The sequence below is a fragment of the Coturnix japonica genome, chromosome 4, assembly GCF_001577835.2.
Source record: "Coturnix japonica isolate 7356 chromosome 4, Coturnix japonica 2.1, whole genome shotgun sequence".
Classification (NCBI taxonomy): Eukaryota; Metazoa; Chordata; class Aves; order Galliformes; family Phasianidae; genus Coturnix; species Coturnix japonica.
Window position 1 is genome coordinate 42,276,061 of NC_029519.1, and position 20,510 is coordinate 42,296,570.

Sequence of the window (20,510 nt, forward strand, 5' to 3'; positions counted from 1 at the left end):
AAAAATGATGCAGAATTGGACAATTGGTCATCTCAGACAGCAGCGCACATGCACACAGAGTAGCTGCCAACTTATCAGAAATGTAATTAAAGTACCAGAGAGGACAAACATAAGTTATCCTCCTCATTAACAAACAAAAAGATATTGCAATTCTAACAATTACCTCTTAGAAAAAACTGTATTTATGAAACACAGAACTTAAAAATTAAATCAAGTGTTCCAACTCTCATGCCAATTATATATCATGCCATATTTACAAGCAGGCAGAAGAAACATGCTGTGAAAAACTACCATCGTCCCAAACCTTCAATAGATATCACAAAAAATTAGATACAGAATATCACTTAATACGCTGACTTAAATCACTAGGAGAAATGAAAATGTAGTAAAGGTCAGCAGGAGTATATATTGCCAGACAAAAATATTAAGAATCTATTTTTAATGATAGGAACATTTATCTGCAAAGATTCATCTGGTTGTACACTAAGCTTTCCTTAATATGTAATAAAAGGTTAGGTACCTATACATGAGATAGAGATACATGTTACAATGATGCATCTAAGTACAGATCCACAATAAAAAGGTCACAGGATTCATTATCAGTCACAACAGTAAAGATTAAATTATTCTGGAGAAGAGAACTGGGCTTCTTCACATCCTCCATCCAAGATCAAATACACTTTTCCCTCAAGCTGCCAGAAACATTGCACACTCCCATAGCGCAGCAGTAGACTCCAAATACAATCACCTCACTGCTATACAATTGAGAAGAAAACATACATATCAAGAGCACCTTACTTTTAGTGCTTTTGACTGAATCCTCTGCAGTCAAAAACCAAGAACAAGAACAACCACTGAGGGAGTAGGAAACTTAAAGTCACTGAAATCTGCAGCAGCTACAGAAACTGAAAATAAGTGAAGGGGCCACTATAACAAATCAATTCTAAAATCATCTCATGATAGAACTGCAAACCCCACCTACCAGTAATTCTGTTTCACAGAGTTAGTAATTCAGGGGAAGACAACATCAGAAGCATATGTTCTCTTGAGCAGACTTACTTGGAAGCAGTCACCTCGCACAGTGAATCTCTGGCAAGCAGCTCAGACACAGCTCATATAGCCTTATTCTTGTCTACTATACAGTTGCTGTCTACTTTGACTAAATAGCAACCCCAGTAAACTTTCACAGGACAGCTTTTTCAATCTCATGTTATGTGTATGTTTACAAACTTAAGCTCTGATATTTCTTTCAATGTACTTTTACTTGTGTGGGAAAGAATCAACAACAGAATTCTCTTGTCTGACTTTGTATTTCAAGAAGAGTTGGTTCAGATGCCTATCTATACAAATAAACAGGTGTCTAGCCAACCTTACCCTGAGTATTGTTGATCAGTTTCACTCTGTTAGTCAGAATGCAGAGATCAACACACATTTGCAAAGTACATAATTAATAGAATTTAAACTTTTGCTTTAAGTGTCACATTGGCTGAGTATACTGAAAATTAACACCAGATTTCTGCAGTTGATGCCCGCATTTGCATTTGACATGATTTGATCTCTTGTAGAAAATTTGGGAAATGGCATGTACTTGCAGAGTTCAGAATTTCTTATCCCCCCGCTCCACATTCCAGACTTGTCAAGTTGTTGGAGGCCCACACAGTGTTTTCTTTTTGGACTTCTTATTTAAATTCCCTAGATACAGTTAAATTTACTTTGCAAATACTTATTATTGTTTCACTTGCCCTGAAAGGGAAACCTCAGGCAACTGAAAGCTGCTTATTTCCACAGACTCACCTGCAAGTATTTCTGCAGACTCTGCTGAAATGCTAATTTGTATCTTGGACTGCAGTATTTCTTTATGTATTATAGCTAATATTTCCCCCCCCCCTCCCCCACTGTTAAATCAGGTTAAGGAAAAAGCAACATCACTCTTTTCCCAGACTGATTTCAGAGTGTATTCACTTTAAAGAAAGTAGAAAGAAATGATAAAAAGTAAATAGCTTCTCTAGCATATGCTATTTACATAATAGAGATGTGTATAATCTCATAACATTTAAGGCATTTTAGATTCGCTTGGACATGGATTCGAAAACTGTCAACAACTTGGAACCAAGAATTAAGTCAGTGTATAACTGCTGAGTCATGGCCTGAACCACTGATTGAGCACCTGGGAAAAGGAATTGGTGAAGGCAATTTACCTGTGTGACCAGAAGGGGTGGAGCCTGGCTGCACCTCTTAAGACCTGATTTAAAGCCTGACCACCCCAGGGGAAGGATCTCTGGTTGGAGATACCTTCCTTGTGGAGTCCTTCCTGTGAGCCTAGATCTGCAGAGACACATGAGCACCTTTCCTTTTCCTATGAAATACCATTCTCCTTGCCTTAGTCCCTTTGCTCTTACACTCCTGTTTTGCCCTTCCGCTGCAGTAATCTTTCCAATTGTAACAGCCAATCTAACTTGAGTTCAGTTCTTTGGATAATAAGGTTCTCATGGCATCAAAACTTTTCAGTGTTACTCAAAAGATAAACTCTTTCAAGTTTAAAATACAACCTTAAACCAAAACCTTGCTGCATTGTCCATATCTATGTCATTCACAAACTTCCTAATGGGAAAAATCTAACAAGAAATTCAAAATAGTCATGTTTCCTCCAGTGCACCGTTCAAGCGTTTGAGTAACTAAACACAGCATTCAAATTCTATTTCTCAAGCTGTGTACTTAAAATTATAGGTACTATAGTGTGTGTGTGTGGAGGATGGGGGGAGGAGGTGGAGAGGGGGGGCAGGGGATGTCATGATTTTCAACCCCATGACAATCTTCACAGTTACACAATCCATTTGTAACGTTCAAGAAGTCAAAACTGGCTGCTTGGATCAATGACAAACAAAGATTAAGAGTGAGGGTTTCCATGTAGCAGACCAATCTTCTAACAAGTTATTGAACATTAGCTAAGTAAATACCCCCCTCAACCTGATTTTTCATCTCAGAGCTGAAAAGTCTTTGTACAACATTCATTTAAACCAGTAAAACCTTTTCAACCAAGTTGTTCAAAAGATTTGACACTTTCTACTAAAGACAATATAGTTTTCTGATCTTGATCTATAATCCAGCTTGAATAACCAAAAGCAGATCACATCCCAAGTCTTCTAAACATATTCATTTTAGCATCTTCCTTCTATTTCCTTTATTGGTGACTTCACCCACTTAAGCATTTTTCTGGCCTTTCCCAGCCTAGATGAAGCTGTTCTAGGCTAAAGAGCCTTCAAAGATCATTGTGGCTACATGTCTTGCAGTATTCTCAGCCTCAACTTCTTGTTCAGATTTCATGGAGTGGCTGTTGTGGTTTGTATCTGTTACTTTCTCTTCATTTGGGTAGGTAATTGACAGAGATTAACTGAAAGTCATATGAAATGCGAAGGCAACTGAAATTGAGCATCTAACTTCATTTGCAATACAAATATTTTCTAAAAACTGTAGAAACACTCTTGAATGCATTGCAAAAAGTATCAGATAACATTCTTTAAATATGCATGAAACACAGTGGCCTAAAAGCTGCATATGCTATATACCCAGGTACAGTTGACACGTAAACAGAGGTTAAACAAGATGTTTCATATGAAAAATCACGATAGAAAGATAATCAATGATAAACAGAAAATGCTCAACAATGTTGGAAGCTCACAGTAAGCTCCACAAAGGAGCAATCAACAGAGAAAGAGATCCTGTCCTAGTGGTAGTCAGCCCTTAAATGAGATCTGGGAGCCAAGCTCCACCCCTTCCAGTAGCACAGCTGAATTACCTTCACCTGTGCTCCCACAGCTGACTCATTGCTTGCCTCAGGTGGTTAATCAGAGGCTCAGGCTGTGATCAACAGTTTCCCATACAACCCACTATATCAAATTTCTACTTATTCCTATGCATAAACAACTGAAAGTACTATTACCAATCCAGTTATCTAACACAGAAATTACTGGTTTAGTCTCTTTAAACTAAAACCAAGTAACTACTCATGTTTCACTCAAGGAAAGAGAGCAAAGAGAGACATCTACACATCTGGACAGACTGCATAGGAAAATGTCTGCTGGACTGACTGAGGCAAAAACAAACAAAAAACCATATATTCAAATAACAGGTGGCTGTATCACTGTGATTGAAGCATCAGTTTATCCACTCTGCATAGGAAACACTGTGTGGTGACCAGAATGGAGTACTGGTTTATAAGTAAAGTAACATTCTAGTAGCACATTTTAATTCTTTCAGATAAAAGTGATTGCTACCTGAAAGCAAACAAAACACCAGGCTGTGGTCATGTTTCACCTATTGCAAGTACTTTTCTCAAGCACTAAAACTTTCTATTGAATGAGCTTCCTTTTTACTACTAGTTTTTCCTACCTTCAAGCAGGCAGTATGTACAAAAACTGCTTTCTTTCCCCTTCCCTCCCATGCTTCCCCCATCAATAAGATCAGTCACAGAGGTACAGTTACCCATGTGTTCAAGGCACAGAGAGCAGAGAAATGATCCTGTAACATATTTGATGTGGGTAAATTGCTGTACAGCCTTTCAAAGATGACAGACCTTCATGTACATGTAGCACTACCAGATTTGAGTTCATCATTCTCCCTTAGATTACTGCTACAGGTAATCTATAATGTTGCATAAGTCATGCTGGATCTGAATCTGGCTCAGTGTGTTCTGAAGTTTAACATTATGTGTCTATAGGCATACAAATAAAATTATTTCCTTTACATATTTGTACATATGGCAAATGAATAATCCTATTTTATAATGAGTAGCTTGGCTCAACAGTTATGCTGCACTTTTTTTTTTTTTTTTGCATTAAGTTACTTACTAAGAAACACACAAAGTTTCATTTAATGTGTCTTACTTTGAAGCCTACCCACAGTACAAGAAATTGAGCTGGTAATTTCCTTTGAAAAACATTCTCTTAAATGATCTTTCCCAAGAAGCATGAAGTATTAAAAAATACATGTTTATGTCCAGCAATTTGCTACATCTTATATGAAATTGTTGATTAAAAAAGCTCTAATTCATCAAGTCTGTGTAAGAATACATTTGTACTCCAAGTTTAAAACACACCTTTAAAGAGAACTAATTCAATTTATTAAACAGCCTTATCAAATGATTCATCTCTTGGTTTTTTTTTTCTTAATTACAAATGTCTATTATTCCTACTACTACAGTAGATGAATTATTTATGCACCTAGTTTTTAATGGCTTAGAGGCTTGACAAATTGCTCCTTCAAAAAGACTAACTAATCTATCACTTTTTTAAGCATAAAGAGGGTAAAGTGTAAAAGAATCCTAATGAATTTACTAAATACTGTCTGTGTACAGAGCAAAATTAAACAAATGAAATTAAAATTTGGGTTGCACACATGACTAAGCAGAATAATGTCACAAGGGTACCAGAGGTTAATCATAAATCACAGTGAATTCAATAAGTAATTGTTTCTTGCTTCTAGAAACATCTGTGTTTGAAACTAACTTTGAATGCAAGTTCAAGGCAAAGTATGTTTGCTTTGCCTAGTTGGGGGACACTTTTCAATCAAAGCAGCACAAATAACAGAAATTACTCCACCCTGGTCTTCACACATTCTCTACACAGTATTGCCAAGCCTCTGGTCAGCCTAATTGAAAGCAAAGTACACTTTGGTAGGTATACCTCTATAGCCTATCTAAGAAGTGACCAGTAAGTGCCTTCAGGGAGAAGAAGTAAAGGCAGTACTTCTACAGTGAAATCTCTCCAATAAGTGCTTTTGTTCCAGCTGTATGGGAACAACCTGAGGGACTATTTTCAGATCAACACAAAACCACTGGGTCTCACTCCCTCATCTTTCCAAAGAAAGCATTATATATCATTTATAAAGACAGAGGCAGTTCAAGATCATGCCCTTAATCCATACCAATTAAAAAAGACAGTATGCTACCTTATACATAAGGGTGAAATGTTTTCAGAAACAATAACAGAAAGAGCTAGATGACCTAGGTTGAAGTTATTTTGACATCCAAGCACTACAATAGACTCCACCAAGGACAGTTTCTCAAGAAGAGTAGCTAGAAAGGGCAGCACAGGCTATTATAATGAGATGTCAGCTGCCATCATGGCAGTAGTGATGACCTTGAAAAGTAAACACCAGGACATCAAAAGCAGACTACAATCACATTATGCTTTTTCTTTCAGATTACAGAGCTTTCTATTATCAGAAATCTCCATCATATTGCCTCGTTTAGGCCAATAAACGAGTTACCTCTTATCTTTCTCCTGGACAGGCAAGCAACTCAATTTATTTAGTTTTTATACTAGGCATGTTCTCCAAACAACAACTTGGTTTTACAGTTCTTCAGAGAAAAGCAATACATCTTTTTGAAAGGTGACAATTAGATTGGGACAAGTATCAGTAGCTTTGCTATCCATATTCTTACTTGATATTTCCTTGCTGAGTCAGTTCAAACTGGAGTAGCAGCACACCAAATAAAACTGCACAGGTAATTCCTCCCCCCAAAAGGCCCTGGGTCTAGAGAAGACCCTCCAGCCACTGAGGTCAGGGCCCACACCCTAGGACTCCTGCTGATAAATGAATTTTTGGGTTTGGTTTTACAAATTAGTACAGATTTAAGCAAGCATTAAAATCAATCATTTGCATATATATTGAGATGATATCCTTTGTTATCTATTCTGCTCAGAAAGAAGCAAAATCACTTCAAGTTCTTGGTGTTACCACACAAATTATTCACAGGTAGACCAACAGCCATGTACAAAAAGTAAAAAGGAACTCACCCTACTGTTGAAGGGAAATCTCTGACCATACAGCACACCTTCACAGAAAGAAATCCAGGTCCAACATTTGTCCTCCCTTTGATTGCTGGCCCTTAAATGAGCCCAGAGTGGCCCTAGCCTGAGTCCTCTCCTTCTGGTCACATGAAGGAACACAGGTGCAATTTGCCTTGCTCCCTATGCCATCCACACCCTTTCACCAGGTGCTCCATCACTGGTTCAAGCCCTAATTGTTCCCCTGCAACACGTCATCCTAACTTGCCACAATTTATTGGGGCAGAAGCAAAAATGCATTCAGGTGGCAGAGAAACTTCTTCTTTCCAACTAAAATTTGTATAAGAGGAAAAAAGAAAGAAGATGGTAGAAAGAAAACTCTTACAATAAACAAGAGAGACAGGTATCTTAAGAGTACAAAAGACTATTCAGGTAATTTCCTACCTTTGCCACAAAGTCTCTTCTTATGACCAGGAGGAAATCAGTTAAGCTCAGATTCAGAAGCAACAGCTCTATTTATACCAGTGGTACTCCTGAGGCATTACTAGTGTCTCCTACCAAGCAAGACTGAAAGTGTTTAAACTATGACTGCTCTTAAACTTCCAAACAACACTGTAACTGCAACACATAGGCCAGGATTTCTCCCAAACAGAGAACCAAATCCCATCTGATCTGTAGTTTTAAACATCTCCTAATATGTGGGACACACAAAACATAGCAAACTAAAGGCAACTTCTACCTTGCTACCCATTTCCCAGGAGACAGAAAGCTGGCAGTCCATATTACAGATCCTTTCTCAACCTGCTGGGATTTGAATGTGAAGTTCTTAATTTCCAAGTGAATGACGTGGCTGCTATCACTTTCAAAATTGTTGATGAGGTCTCTAAGGAACTTACTGTACTGTACAGCATGTTTAATCAGTCATCAACTCCCAGAGTCTAGGGCACAAAGCACTCACCAGGGAGATCTACATCCCAATCCCTACTGAAATCACTAATTAATATTTGAAAGAGAATTCAAATTAGAGTGACTGAGAAAAGCCCATCTCACAATGCTCCACAGCATTAAAAGATTGAACCTGTCAGAGAATGAGCACAAGCTGAAAACTCGCAAGGGAACCTCTGATTACCGACTTATTGGAAAACTAGGAGATAGAATGAGAGGTTGAAAAAAGGATAAGGAGGGAAATGTGAATTCTGAAACGTCACTTACATATCCAGTGATTTCCAAACAGATGCAAACCTGCTTCTAGGATCTGCTTCTTTCTGGCTGTTTCAAGTAGGCCGTGCCTTAGCCTTCCTGGCTATACATGCACACTATATATCTGCTGTATACATACATATCAGTAGTACCTTTAAAGGCATTTGCTATATGAGGGGAAAATTAGAACAGCAAAGGAATTGGCACAGGCTGAAATGTAGATCTATGATCTGCCTCTACAAGGCTCAAACATAAGCACAACAACATCCTGAACTGGTGAGTACGTAAATCCTGCGCTTGTCTTCCTCAGTCAGTAAATAGCTCTAACATAGAACTTCACATGACAAAATCATTCTGTAAGCAGAGACACCAGATTGCAGCCAGATGGACCATTTTTATCCCCCTCCAATCCTGGTAAAAGATGAGTTCTGATATTAACTCATGAGACTTGGTTAACAACTTTATAAGTCGCTCGGTGGGGACCAATGAAAAAAAAAAAAAGTTTAAACTTTTGTATTTTGAGGAGGAGGAAGGGAAGGCTGTAAACGGAGTACAACAACAACAAAAAAGCAAAACTAAGATGATTTATATGATCAGTTCAAAAGGAGTCCTAAAAAGAAACATTATTACAGAAGTGCTGCAGTAAAAAGATATCTGGGAGAATATTACTAATCCTCACAATCAAAGAACTACATAGTTGCCCAGAATTCTGTCAGAGGCATCATTTTACTGATATGAGCTAGTCACACAATAAAAGGTCATTTAACATGCATGTTTCTAATGTCTAGTGCTCTCTATATAAGCCATTTGTTTTATTTACAAGAAAAACCACCGTAACAAAAACACTGCACATCTGTCAATTTACATAAATAGGATGAAAACACAGTAAATCATTATCCTTGCAGAGCTGGTAGATGTTTCCTGCTTGTCACTGAATGTAGACTGGCATTTTGCAAGCTTACAAAACAAGAATTTTTATGTCAATTTATCACCAGTGCTGTTGCACAAGAACAGGCAAACAGTAACACCGGGTTATGTACATGTGAACAACAGGGAACTAAAACAAACGTGAAGCAGCTACAGAGAGTTGCAGAGTTAATATTCAACAGTACTTGGCATCCCACACACATACATATATTATATTGTTACAATATATATGCATATATTCTTCTACAAAAATATATTTTTCTAAAGAAACAGCTAAGATCCTCTTACTGTCATGTTTTCTTAAACAAAATTACGTAAACTTCTTTTTACTACACTTTTCTATTTCTGATGCAGTTTTCTGCTGGAGAAGATTTCATCCACAACAAGGTAAAGCACCACTGCTGAAAACTGTATGAAGTGCACACTGGAACTAATGACTTAAAAACCAATTAGGCAAATGTCAGAAGAAAAAAAAAAATAAATGATGTATCACTGCATGAAGTGCTGACTTTAGAAAACATTTACCTCTGATTAGCCACCCTGCCTTCACCCATCCACATCTGGGGCACAATTATATGTAGTTCTATATATTTTCCATAGCAAGCAGCAAGCACTCTGGTGTCATTATACAACATTACTCATGCTGTTAACTCTTACGTAGCACCTTACTTAAACTGCTTTTAAATCCTTATGCTATGTTTGCCAAAATTTTATTTAACACTTCCAGATACCACTTTCTGATATTAGGCAGCACAAAAAGTTTAGGAGATGTTTCTTACAAGGAGATCAGAGATCTCTTAAGGAAAGTCCAGAGTAAACTTAAGTATATTATTCATCCTAGTCATTAATGCAGTGGTGCTTCCAGAAATTTAGATGTATGCATCCCCATTTGTTTAAAAATGGATTCAGGGCAAAGAAATGAAAAGCAGACATCTTCATAAGCCTTGAGTTCCTACTGTTGTGTAAATTCTTACAACTCTCAACCAATGAGGATTCTCTCTTATTTTTCTAACACAAATCCAAAGAAGAATAAACAATTTGACACCCCAGCAGTAAGCCTCAAAATCTGTAACACAAGATGGTACTGAGCCTATTTAATATTTACCCTGTCCTGAAGATACCAGCAAGGTAAGATGCACATTATCATCATAGTATTGGCTTAGCTCTTCCCTAAATCTCTGTGGATTACAGTTTAGGTGGGCCAACTCATTGCTTGATGCAGCAGGATAGCTGTGCCAAGTTTGGATACTGAACTTTTCGGTTGGGCAATGGTGAATTCTTCAGGACTGCTACTTTAAACTGAAGAGCTCACAAGACATACCATTTTAAGAGAGGATGAAGTGCTTTGTATTCTGCAAGATTAAAAGCCTTCACATACATGGTAACATTTCTATACAAGTACCTCTTCAGAAAAATGCTAACTCCCACTTTCAGAAGGTCTGCCTTTATTTGTAATCCCAATAAACCAATGGGGAGAAAAAAAAAAAAGCTTCTAGCCCACTGACCTCCAAAATGGCATCTTATTCGGGGAGGGACTACTGAACAGGGAGGCAGGATAATCTGAACACAGAAGGGGAGCAGCAGATTTAAAGCTAAGGTTGCATTTGATCAAAGCAATTTTGATAAAAGGAACTGAAAATCAGACATCTGCTGGAATTTGTCTTAAGAAAAAGATAGCAGAAAAAAAGGTTTTCAGTTCTGCACCAAAAGCATAGGCACTGACACAATGCTTATTCAGGTTCTTCAGGAAACTATCACACTTCCAGCAGGTAGATAATTAAGTTGTTTTCCCAAAAACTCCCAACTAGCATTCAATAGAGGTGCCTCTGAGGTAAAACAAATCCCTCTCTCCTGCAGTACTTGAATTCTGTTTGGAAATGAAAGGGGAAGCAAGGACTCGGTTGACAGCATCATGCAGGCACGTAGTCCTTCTCAAGAGATACTATGAATAAGCACAACACTCAGTCTGTTTTTACTTTTTGCAGCAACACTATTATTTCCATACACCAGAAGTAAAGCAGGCTTACGCATAGCTATTCAGTAGCATAGAGGCAACATAAAGAATGCTTATGATTACCTAAGCAGTTCTTTCACTCATTCCTCTCTGATTGAATTTGGTTCAGAAAAGCAGCACTATGGCACCTAGGAAGAATTTTTCAACAGTTTCAGCTACACTCATGCACATTTTCATTCCTTTTTTTTTCCTACTGACCCTTTCTATAAGGCTAATAAAACAAACTGAGCACTATACCAAAATAGAAAGCAAGCCAAAAGACATACGTGGTTTTCTTATTGAAATATTCCACAACCCTGTAAACCTACTCCTGTTGGGAGAAAAGATACTACTTAAGAACAGATCTTGTGAAAGACAACATCAAAATTAAATGCACCCCTGGATGATTAACCTGGATTTCTTTCTAGAGTATATCACAAGAAACTAACTCAGAAATTAGTTTAGAAACCTCTGGATTGCTCTCACTTACAAGCCCTACTACTGAAAGAATCAAAAGACTGCACGCAAAAAGTCACTGTACCTTAAGGTAGAGACCATCCTTACAGCAAGTCTAAAGAGAAACTCATCAGGAATGATCTGAGTGAACATCTGGGAGAGACTGGGATTAAAGGCATGATATTTTCTTAAGTGGGATACTTATGTCTTCGTCTGGCTCTGGAAAAATAACAAAAGACTGTTCCACTTCCAATATCCCTAGATATCCAATATCATTAGTCTAAATCCAATCACTAAATAAACATGCACCAATGTTTTTTGGGTTTTTTTTGTTTTTTTTTTTCCTCCTCACCAGTTATTCGCATAATAAATCCAGTGCTAGTAACATACACTTTTGCACCCTGGTTATGATTTACATGTCTTTTTATCTTCCAAATTAACTTGGAGATGGTTCCAGGATTCTACTTTCACTATGGTATTCTCTTTTTCAGGAAGTTTTACACAACAAAACTAGAGGTTAAAGAAGATTAATACTTTTACCAGCTGTGTTTAGTATCTACTGTACAAAAACAAATCTAAACATACAGCTGGCCCCAAAGATCTGTTACACCTAAATGCATGTTAGGCTCTAATCTGATCACTGCAAACAAATAATTCTGTTGTTTGGACATTTAGTGACATTCCAAAAAAGCACAGCTCTACTTTCTTGTCCAGGTAGATAGCTGAATGGTATGTATTTCAGCCATAAAAGTGAGAGTTCTGGAAACTTGGGCTAATTATATAAAAAAGCCATCATGTTTTAAGACAATAGAGGAAAAATTCTGGAACACATGAACACTACAGTAAGAAATAGGGTGCACTGGAGGTTCACCATTTATGTTTTTCAGACACAGAGACTTCGTCATTCCTTCAGAGGTATCCTAAATCCAGAGAATTGCAGTGCCAGTCAAAAAGGGAAATTTCATTTGAAGTCTTTCCATGTCCCTGCAATTACACATAAGGCAGAGGAAGAGAAGTTTGTTCTCTGCCTGTTTTTACCCTTTGTTTATCTACTAATATAACTAATATTAATATGAATAAAAATATATTGCAAACAAACAACCAGTCATGGGTCATGCTTAATTGCAGACTTCTATGCAGGCTACCATTACGCTCTGTAAGATCTGAGGCATAACAAAGCAAAGCAACCTGACAGATTCTGGCTGTTGCTGGTATGTTATGAGAGGACCACAGATGAATAAATCAAAAGCTATAAATAAGTGGTTTATGTGCAAAATAGCCCTCTAAGCAAGGTTTAGCACCTGCTGCTGCAATTGATACAACTTTCCTACTTCTGCTCACCTTCAAGGTTTAGTGACTATGCAGGAAGATCAAATAAATCACTGTCTCACTTTCACAAGAATCCAGCAGAAAGATCTTTTTAAAGCCTTAATATGGTGGAGAAGTCAGGCTGCAAATGATAGCAGTTACGAGGTGTTGGCTTCACTACCTCACCCCACATCCCTCTTCCACACAGTAGAATGAATCAGTCCCATGACACAAAAAGGATTTCCATACTGTCTTACACATCAGTGCAGAGAGTATATTTAACTAGCGCTTTCATAGTCAGCCATTTTTTTTCCTCATTTAGGTATTCTACAGGTACTTAAATACAGCTCAGTCCTCAGACTATGCATCTTTTGCCCTTGCTGTGAGCCAGTCATGCAGTTTCTAGGCTAACACCTGATTCTGGGCAAATAACAGTAGTCTTCACATCTTCTACACCATCAGGATTTTATTACATGTTTTAAAAACACTGCACTATTCATTTCCAACTCAGGGTCATAGCAAAATAATTGTGTAATACTTGTGTGATCCCCAACACAGAACACTCCGTAGCCCTAGCAATTACTCAGGGTACTGAGCAACTATCAGACTTCTATTAGTAAGCTACTATGCAGAAAATAAGCTCTATCTCTGCGTACTGTTGTACTGTTTTTAGCTAATATTTTGTACAGATAGTAGATCCAGTGAGTCATTGTCACATCTACTTTACTCTCATTCTTTTGAAATGGACCCATGTAGATCAGCACAAAGTCTTCTGACATCAGCTGGACAGAAACATGACAACTCCTCTCCCAGAAGTATTCTTGCAAGAAAACTTCATTAAGAAATGCACATTAAAGAGGAAGTATTATGACAGTGTCACCATACAGTTACTCCAGAGCTGGTTACTCTAAAGCTATCCATTTTCAAACCACAATTATTAGAAGCCATCTACACCAAACTTCAGCTGTCATGATATTCCTTGTTCAAGAAGAAGCTGTGCAGGTAAGTGACTTTTCTGGTTAATAACTATTTTGAAATAGAAAGCTTTTGCAAGAACATGTGACATATCCTCATGGACATTTTAAAGGCAAACAAGACCTCGGTGAGAGTCCCCACACATTGCTACCACGTCTAAAAAAGCTGGAGAAACCAAACTTTTCTGAACCATCTAACTTACTTTGTCACAGTAACTTTATATGTTTCAGCTCCATTGACTGCAAACAAGAAAATAAGAAGCAGTATAATAACCAAAACCTCTTTCTTAGAAGAAGGAAGGTATTTTGCCAAAACATTGCAAATTGAAGACAGGCAGAAAAGATGCTGCTATCCAGAGCTTTTCTTTAATCTTTCTGATGTTTCTACTTATAGGTAAATCAAGACAAAATCTGAGATTTATGTGTAAATTTGAGCTCAATTTTAAGATCATAAGTTTCTTTTAAAAGATCCAATTATCTACCAAAACTGAATGCTTTCTACTATTTTGACTGCATCTCAACCTACTGGGAAATAGGCTTCTTTCAGGTTTCAATATGAATATAGCAAAAGAACTAGATAAATAATGTATGCACATTTTCTTCAAATACATATAAAATCTTACAATTATTAAAATAAACTGTTATATAAGCATAGCAAAATGTAAGGAACATTCGGTATAATTCTGATTCTATAACAGGTTCTCAACTATCATATATATAATATATCATATATCATAATAATAATAATAATAATAATAATAATAAAAGTTAAAATATTGACTTCCTCAATGCTCATGTTACAGTTGTCTCTGGTCAAAACTCCAAATAAAATGTTCTGAAGAGCAAAAGCATTAAGTTATCAAAACCGGTAGAACTGTAGTCAGAGAGATACCACAGTTTGTCGCTACAACTTCAATATTTGAATGTCATTTGATTAAAGCCCTGCTTTGAACAGATAGGTCTGATTGATCTCCAGAAGGTCTCTCATTCAACCTAAATACCTTGACTAAGAACACTCAAGTTACACTTCAAGTTTGCTGGCAAGCTTGCTGTGTACTCATCCTTAACCAGTCCTAAATTTGAACTTCGTATGCTCACAGCTAGGCAAAATAGTATCTTCTTTGCTTATTAAAGCGTAACAATATAAGCATTAAGGAAAACCTAGGTGTTTTTATTTCCAAATTTCTCTCACTCAGTACACTTCACCTACAGATATAAGAAAACGGGATACCTTATCCACTGTTAATTTCTGTTTGCCCAAGTCCATCTCAGTTTAGACTGAGTATGCCACATTTCCTTTTGAATCCAAGATGAGAGAATTGTTTCACAGAATGGCACAGGCAAAAACGATGAGGAACGCTCAGATACCTGGGAGCCATTGCAAAGCTGAGTAACACGGCACCAGCCTGCACTACAAGAGTGCTTTGAGGCTTCTAAGTCAATTTACCTCTCAGTGGAAATTAAGTACTACCACCGCAAAATTAACTCACTTCAGTATCGTCTGCTGTAGGTGCTTGGGGGAGGTAGTTATCCTTTCAGAAGCTGATCACATACCTGACAGACCTTAGGTCAGACGCAGCCCAGACAGTAGACCTTGCTGGGGGCCTAAACCCTTGCACTGCACTAAGGGCACATGCAAAACTTCCCTGATACTTTGCTCCACGCTTTCTGAGAGGCTTCCGTACTAGTTTCTCCGCAGCTCCTCTCCACCTCATGAGATCCACGTGCTGCTAACTAAGCTCTAGAGCCTAGTTTTCAAGGGCTCTGACTGTGTACCCACCTAAATAAATGCGTTGTCTGCGGGGGGTCAGCGATTCCTAACTGACGAGCGGTCTCAAAAGCAGCATCAGCCACTGCCGCTCCCAGTACCGGAGTCACAAAACGGTAATTATTAGGTGTTAACAGCTGCGTTCTGTGGAAGCTCCATGGGGGGTGGGGAGGTGGCTCCTCCCCGGCAGGTGTAGCAGGCCGGCAGCACGAGGCGTTTACTTGCAGAAGCACCACGAGGAGGCCCGTGGGCGAGACCTTCGTTTAAGGTAGGACCGTTGCTCTTGTTTTTGAAATGTCTGCCGCTTTATTGAACTTCTGTGGAAGAACAAATAGGAGGAAAAAAAGTTTTGGGCCTGCTACAAATCGTAACTAGTATTAGCTTTTTAGCCTGCGGAGCTTCTTGTGGTTGTTCCACGGGGAGCCCTTTGGAAAAGTATCAAATACATGAGACAGTTGCACAGCAGACAAAGCTTTCACTCCACTAAATTTCACCTGAAAGCTCAAGTTGCTAAGCTCAAGTTGCTATTTTCAACAAGGTGTGTGTGTGTACCTGCATATGCAAACCCATTTTTTTTTCCTACAAAGGAAGTATGAAACCAATGTTTTACCACAGATTCTTCTTAAAGCATATCATACTACCCAAGGTTACAAAAAGGGTCATAAAACAAAAATCTGGTACGTGAATGCATGTATGCTGAGTTGTGGTCAGGCAGGAAGAATTGCTAGGATTGTTTTTCAACAGCAAAGAATAGCCCCCAAAAAGTATCTTTTTGGTACAGTACTGTGGCTGGTTTCTAACAGACCTGCAATGCTAAAACAGGTGGAATTCTTCCGTTACACAGAGCTGAAGAAGTTCAGTCCTAGAGAAAATGGAATTGACTCTTAGTTAACAAAAGTCCTGAAGATCAGCTAAAACTCGATTCTCTTAATGATTGTCTGAAACATATAAGGAATTTAGCTAAGTTTTAAGCTTTGTGTGAGATCTAAGTACTACGCTAATATTGCATTCTGGTATTAGATGAATTGCTTAGCAAATTAGCAAATGTTTCGAGTCTTTTCTTGCTCATTAACACTTTCTTTGCTGTAAAAAATCTCCTTCTCTGGAGATATTCAAGACCTGCCTGGACGCCTAACTGTGCAACATGGTGTAGGGAGCCTGCTTTGGCAGGGGAGACTTGATGATCTCTAGAGGTCCCTTCCAACCCCTACAGTTCTGTGATTCTGTAAAGCCTTCTTAATCTAAGCCTCGGAGAATGTCAGCAGTTCAGTAAGCACAAAACACATAAGCTCTGAGCCTCAGATCCTAGGCTAAGGGGAGAAAGGTCCAATTCTCAGATGTACTCAGAATGTGTAATAGTTTGCCCGGTATTTGGTATAAATGGATATAGTTCTGTTGATAATAGCCGCTCTGAAATGCAGCTGTTATTACTGGAGTTTACAGGATTTCTGAGCATCCAGGCGACTGCGTCAGAATGGTTCTCTGCTTCATTGACTCACAGCTATCATTTGGCCAAGCATATGAATGCAATTCTGACATCCACTCCTGAAAACCCATTATCTCTTTGCAATAGCATACAAAGCACTGAAACACACAAAGGGGAGGGGAAAAAAATATATCAGTGCAATCCTCTAATATTATTCCAGGCATCTGTATTAAGTCTGCATGTGTCCTTTTCCATTACTGATTTGCCGCTACCTATCAGCGGCCTACTGGATACTACAGAGAGTAGAATGATAAATACACACAATGTCTTGGTGAGTGGGCAATGCTGTGGACATACTGCTGGAATAATACTTGGATCAGTAGTCTTGTGCTTCATGCTTTCTGAAGCTTTGCTTATACGTTTGAAACACAAGAACTGATGCAAAAAGTGCTTCATACAGGTATGTAACATATTAAGAGGCATAAGCACCTGCTGAAAGGCTCAGTTGTTACTAAGGGCTATTTAGTTTAGAGTGTTTCTAGCTACAGGACAGCAAAAATCCTCTTTTTTCTCCACCATATTCTGAGAGTTGAGCAGTGCCACTCAGATGCTGCAGCTTCTGCATACACTCTTTAGTCTTATGTCAGGAATCCTGGGCAATAGATATCTGTCTTTATCAGAAGCATTTAATCTGGTTTATTATCTGCACGCCTTAAAGCTGTCTCAGCTATTGAAGGTTCTCTGTTTAGAGGCCATGATCTTTTAGACCAGTATTTCCCCTCTCACCGCTAACAGCTGAGCCTGTTCTCATGCATTTCCTTTATCATTCTGCCATTCCTCAAACCGCAGTTTAAACTTCTCTACTTAGCAGTTCTCACCTTCCCTCTGTGCTTTTCACAATCTTTTTCTTCTAAAGATTAGTGACAGAAAGTACAGTTCTCTTGTTGGTAAATGCTTTTGTCTATAGCTCATCCTTATTCCCCTTCATTTTTTCCCCCTTCCTTTCATTCCTAGATACAAGCTTTTGGAGCACGTGGATATGTCCTTTCACCCTATTCTTACTGTTCTGTGGCTCCTGTGCTCACCCAGCTTTCTTGTAGGCTAAGAAGATGTATTTGTTTATATGACAGTATATTTTTCATACTTTAGACCACTGTGCAGCCCTGTGAAGTAGAAAAACCTAATCTCCAGTAGGCTGACAAGATGCTGGTAGTACAGGCAAACTTAGTGGCTACCTAAAGGTCAAGCAGCCCTGTGGCAGAGTAGGGATATTTACCTACTCTGTAGTACTAAAGTAGTAATAATATACTACTTTACATGAGAAAGGTACAAGAGGAAGCAGTTTTGAAGTACCCACACCACAACACCTAGTTGTGCAGTTATACAATTATACAGTTAATAGGCAAACAGAGGTTAAACAGATGTTTCATACAAAAGATTATTGTAATAGAAAGATAATCTACGATAAATGGAAAATGCTCACCAATATTAAAGGCTTGTCATAAGCTCCCCACAAAAGCAATCTCTAAAGAAAAAGATCCTGCCTTAGTGGTAGTCAGCCCTTAAATGAGATCTGGGATAGGTGGAGCCATTACCTTCACCTGTGCTCCTACAGCTGACTCATTGCTTGCCTCAGGTGGTCTATAAGAGATTCAGGCTGTGATCAACAGTTTCCCATACACTAGTGGTCAGGAATTTTGAAACGTGTAGGATCTCAATCAGTAATAAGCTCTCTCTTTCCAGGGCTCAGCAGCAAATGTCAGAACATACTATCTGAAATATAAAATGATTTGAAAAGCTTTGCATTTTTTTCCTAATGCAGCAATGTCTGCCTGATTAGGGGACTGGTGTAAGGGAACTGGTATTGCACAGCTTGAACTTGTGATTGAGTACCTGGTGAAAATCTGTGGCTGGCCTGTGAAACACATGAAAGTTGTTTGCACCTGTGCTCCCCATTATCTAGAAGGATGGACACAGAGTAAAGCCATCCTGGGCTTGTATAAGGGCCACCCACTCAAGAGAGCATCTTTTGGACTTAGGATGCTTTCTGAGGAGTGCTGTGTAGCCAGAGATTCCCCTTTGCCAGTTGGGTGAGTTCAGCTCTTCTTTATGTGTATGATTACTGGCCTATGTGTAAATTCTTTGCATGGCATTGCCAAATACAAACCTGTCAGAAGTGGTTTTGCTTATGCCATGTTGGGGAGGGCAAGTCCATGAGGCTATTTCATAATACACTACTTATCTATTCAAATATTAAATCGACATGTATCCACTATTTCAGAAAATCTTAGTACTGGGAAATCTTTGTCCTTTACTGTGAGTACTGGTTCATCATTACAGAGAGCTTAATGGTTATTGTCCAGTTAAATTCTTTAGAAATCTTGCTTAAACGTCCTGTGCTTCTTAATCCACAATAATCCAGCATAACTATTGCTGTTTCAGAACTGTAAAGAAGTGTGAAGATAACAATTCACTTCTGATTTTTATTTACTTATTTTTTCCCCCATTCTTGTGTGTATTTATTTCTCTTCCCTGTACTGTCCTCCAGAAAGTCTTTCCCAAGTGGATAGGGAAAAGCTGTGCTGTACAATTAAAAGATGCATGAAAAGGACACTACTACTAATGAACTATTTGATTTTTGAAACATAAATACAAATATCTCCTGAAATGTCATGATGACCTTTGTAGAGGTGAGCTGACATAGACAGAACCAGCTAAGAATTAAATTACCTGCCATAATAGCGAACTTTCTGATGGATGCCCTGCTTACAGCAATTCTGAGCAAGCAAAACAAAAAATAAACATTTTTCTTGTTCTGCAGAAAATTTCTTTCACTCCTCTAAAGCTCAGTTGCTTGTGGAGTTGTGTGATGTGTAGAGCATCCCTGAGTTCCATTAGGTCTTAAAGGGAACAAGGGAACTCACTGACATCTCAGAAATGAGTGCATCCTTTTTAGGCAGGGGCTTGCAAATGGGCAGAACATCATATTGCTTGCTATTCCCTGTAATAGTCAACTGCATAAAACCTTTTTTTTATCAAATTTTCATTAAACTGTTGAGCTGGCAGTTCAGAGCATGGGCATAAAACAATATTTTACAAGCACTTATTAAAAATAGTATTCCACAGGGGTATATTTTATTGTAAATATGGTCTCCATCAGACTTTGCTTTTTTGTAAATTCTTCACAGTTTCATCGGCCGTTTCCTTAATGTAGAGCGTGTGGTGCTTGCACCACTTTGAGTGCTTGTCTCTTGCCAAGACCTGCTTTTGGACTCCTGTATTTTGTGGTAGTTTCAGTTTAATTCAGACCATCAAAGCAACATTCTAGTGTTCAGTGTTGTGAATAAACCTTTGGGAGAAAGAAGCCAACCAGCTGCTTCTGAACAGTTCAGAGGGGCTAATATCCAGAAGAAACAAAGATTACTCTTAAAATAATTTGTGTAAAATGTTATGATAATCAAATGGATTGAGTAATTTTGTGGTTAGGAAATGCTGTTGCAGCACAAATGCTGGTGGAATAATGCCTAGTGGGAAATGACTTATGGACATGGTGTTTCTCCTTCCCCATCTGAAGGAAACTGGACAAAAATACATGCCACTTTTTGAACTGACGCTAACTTATACTGTATTTTCAAAGGCATTTAAAAATCCTTTACAAACCTTTTTATTA

General features: G+C 38.3%; 1 long non-coding RNA gene across 1 annotated transcript in view; it reads right to left on the reverse strand.

Moving 5' to 3' along the window:
- Nucleotides 1-18,364, reverse strand: part of LOC107313497 — a 276,826-nt gene extending 258,462 nt beyond the window's left edge. The window contains exons 1-2 of the long non-coding RNA XR_001555014.2: nt 18,324-18,364; nt 15,427-15,731 (exon numbers count right to left, since the gene is read on the reverse strand). This is a non-coding gene — a long non-coding RNA (uncharacterized LOC107313497). The remainder of the gene's footprint in view (nt 1-15,426; nt 15,732-18,323) is intronic.
- Between the last annotated feature and the right edge of the window lie 2,146 nt (nt 18,365-20,510).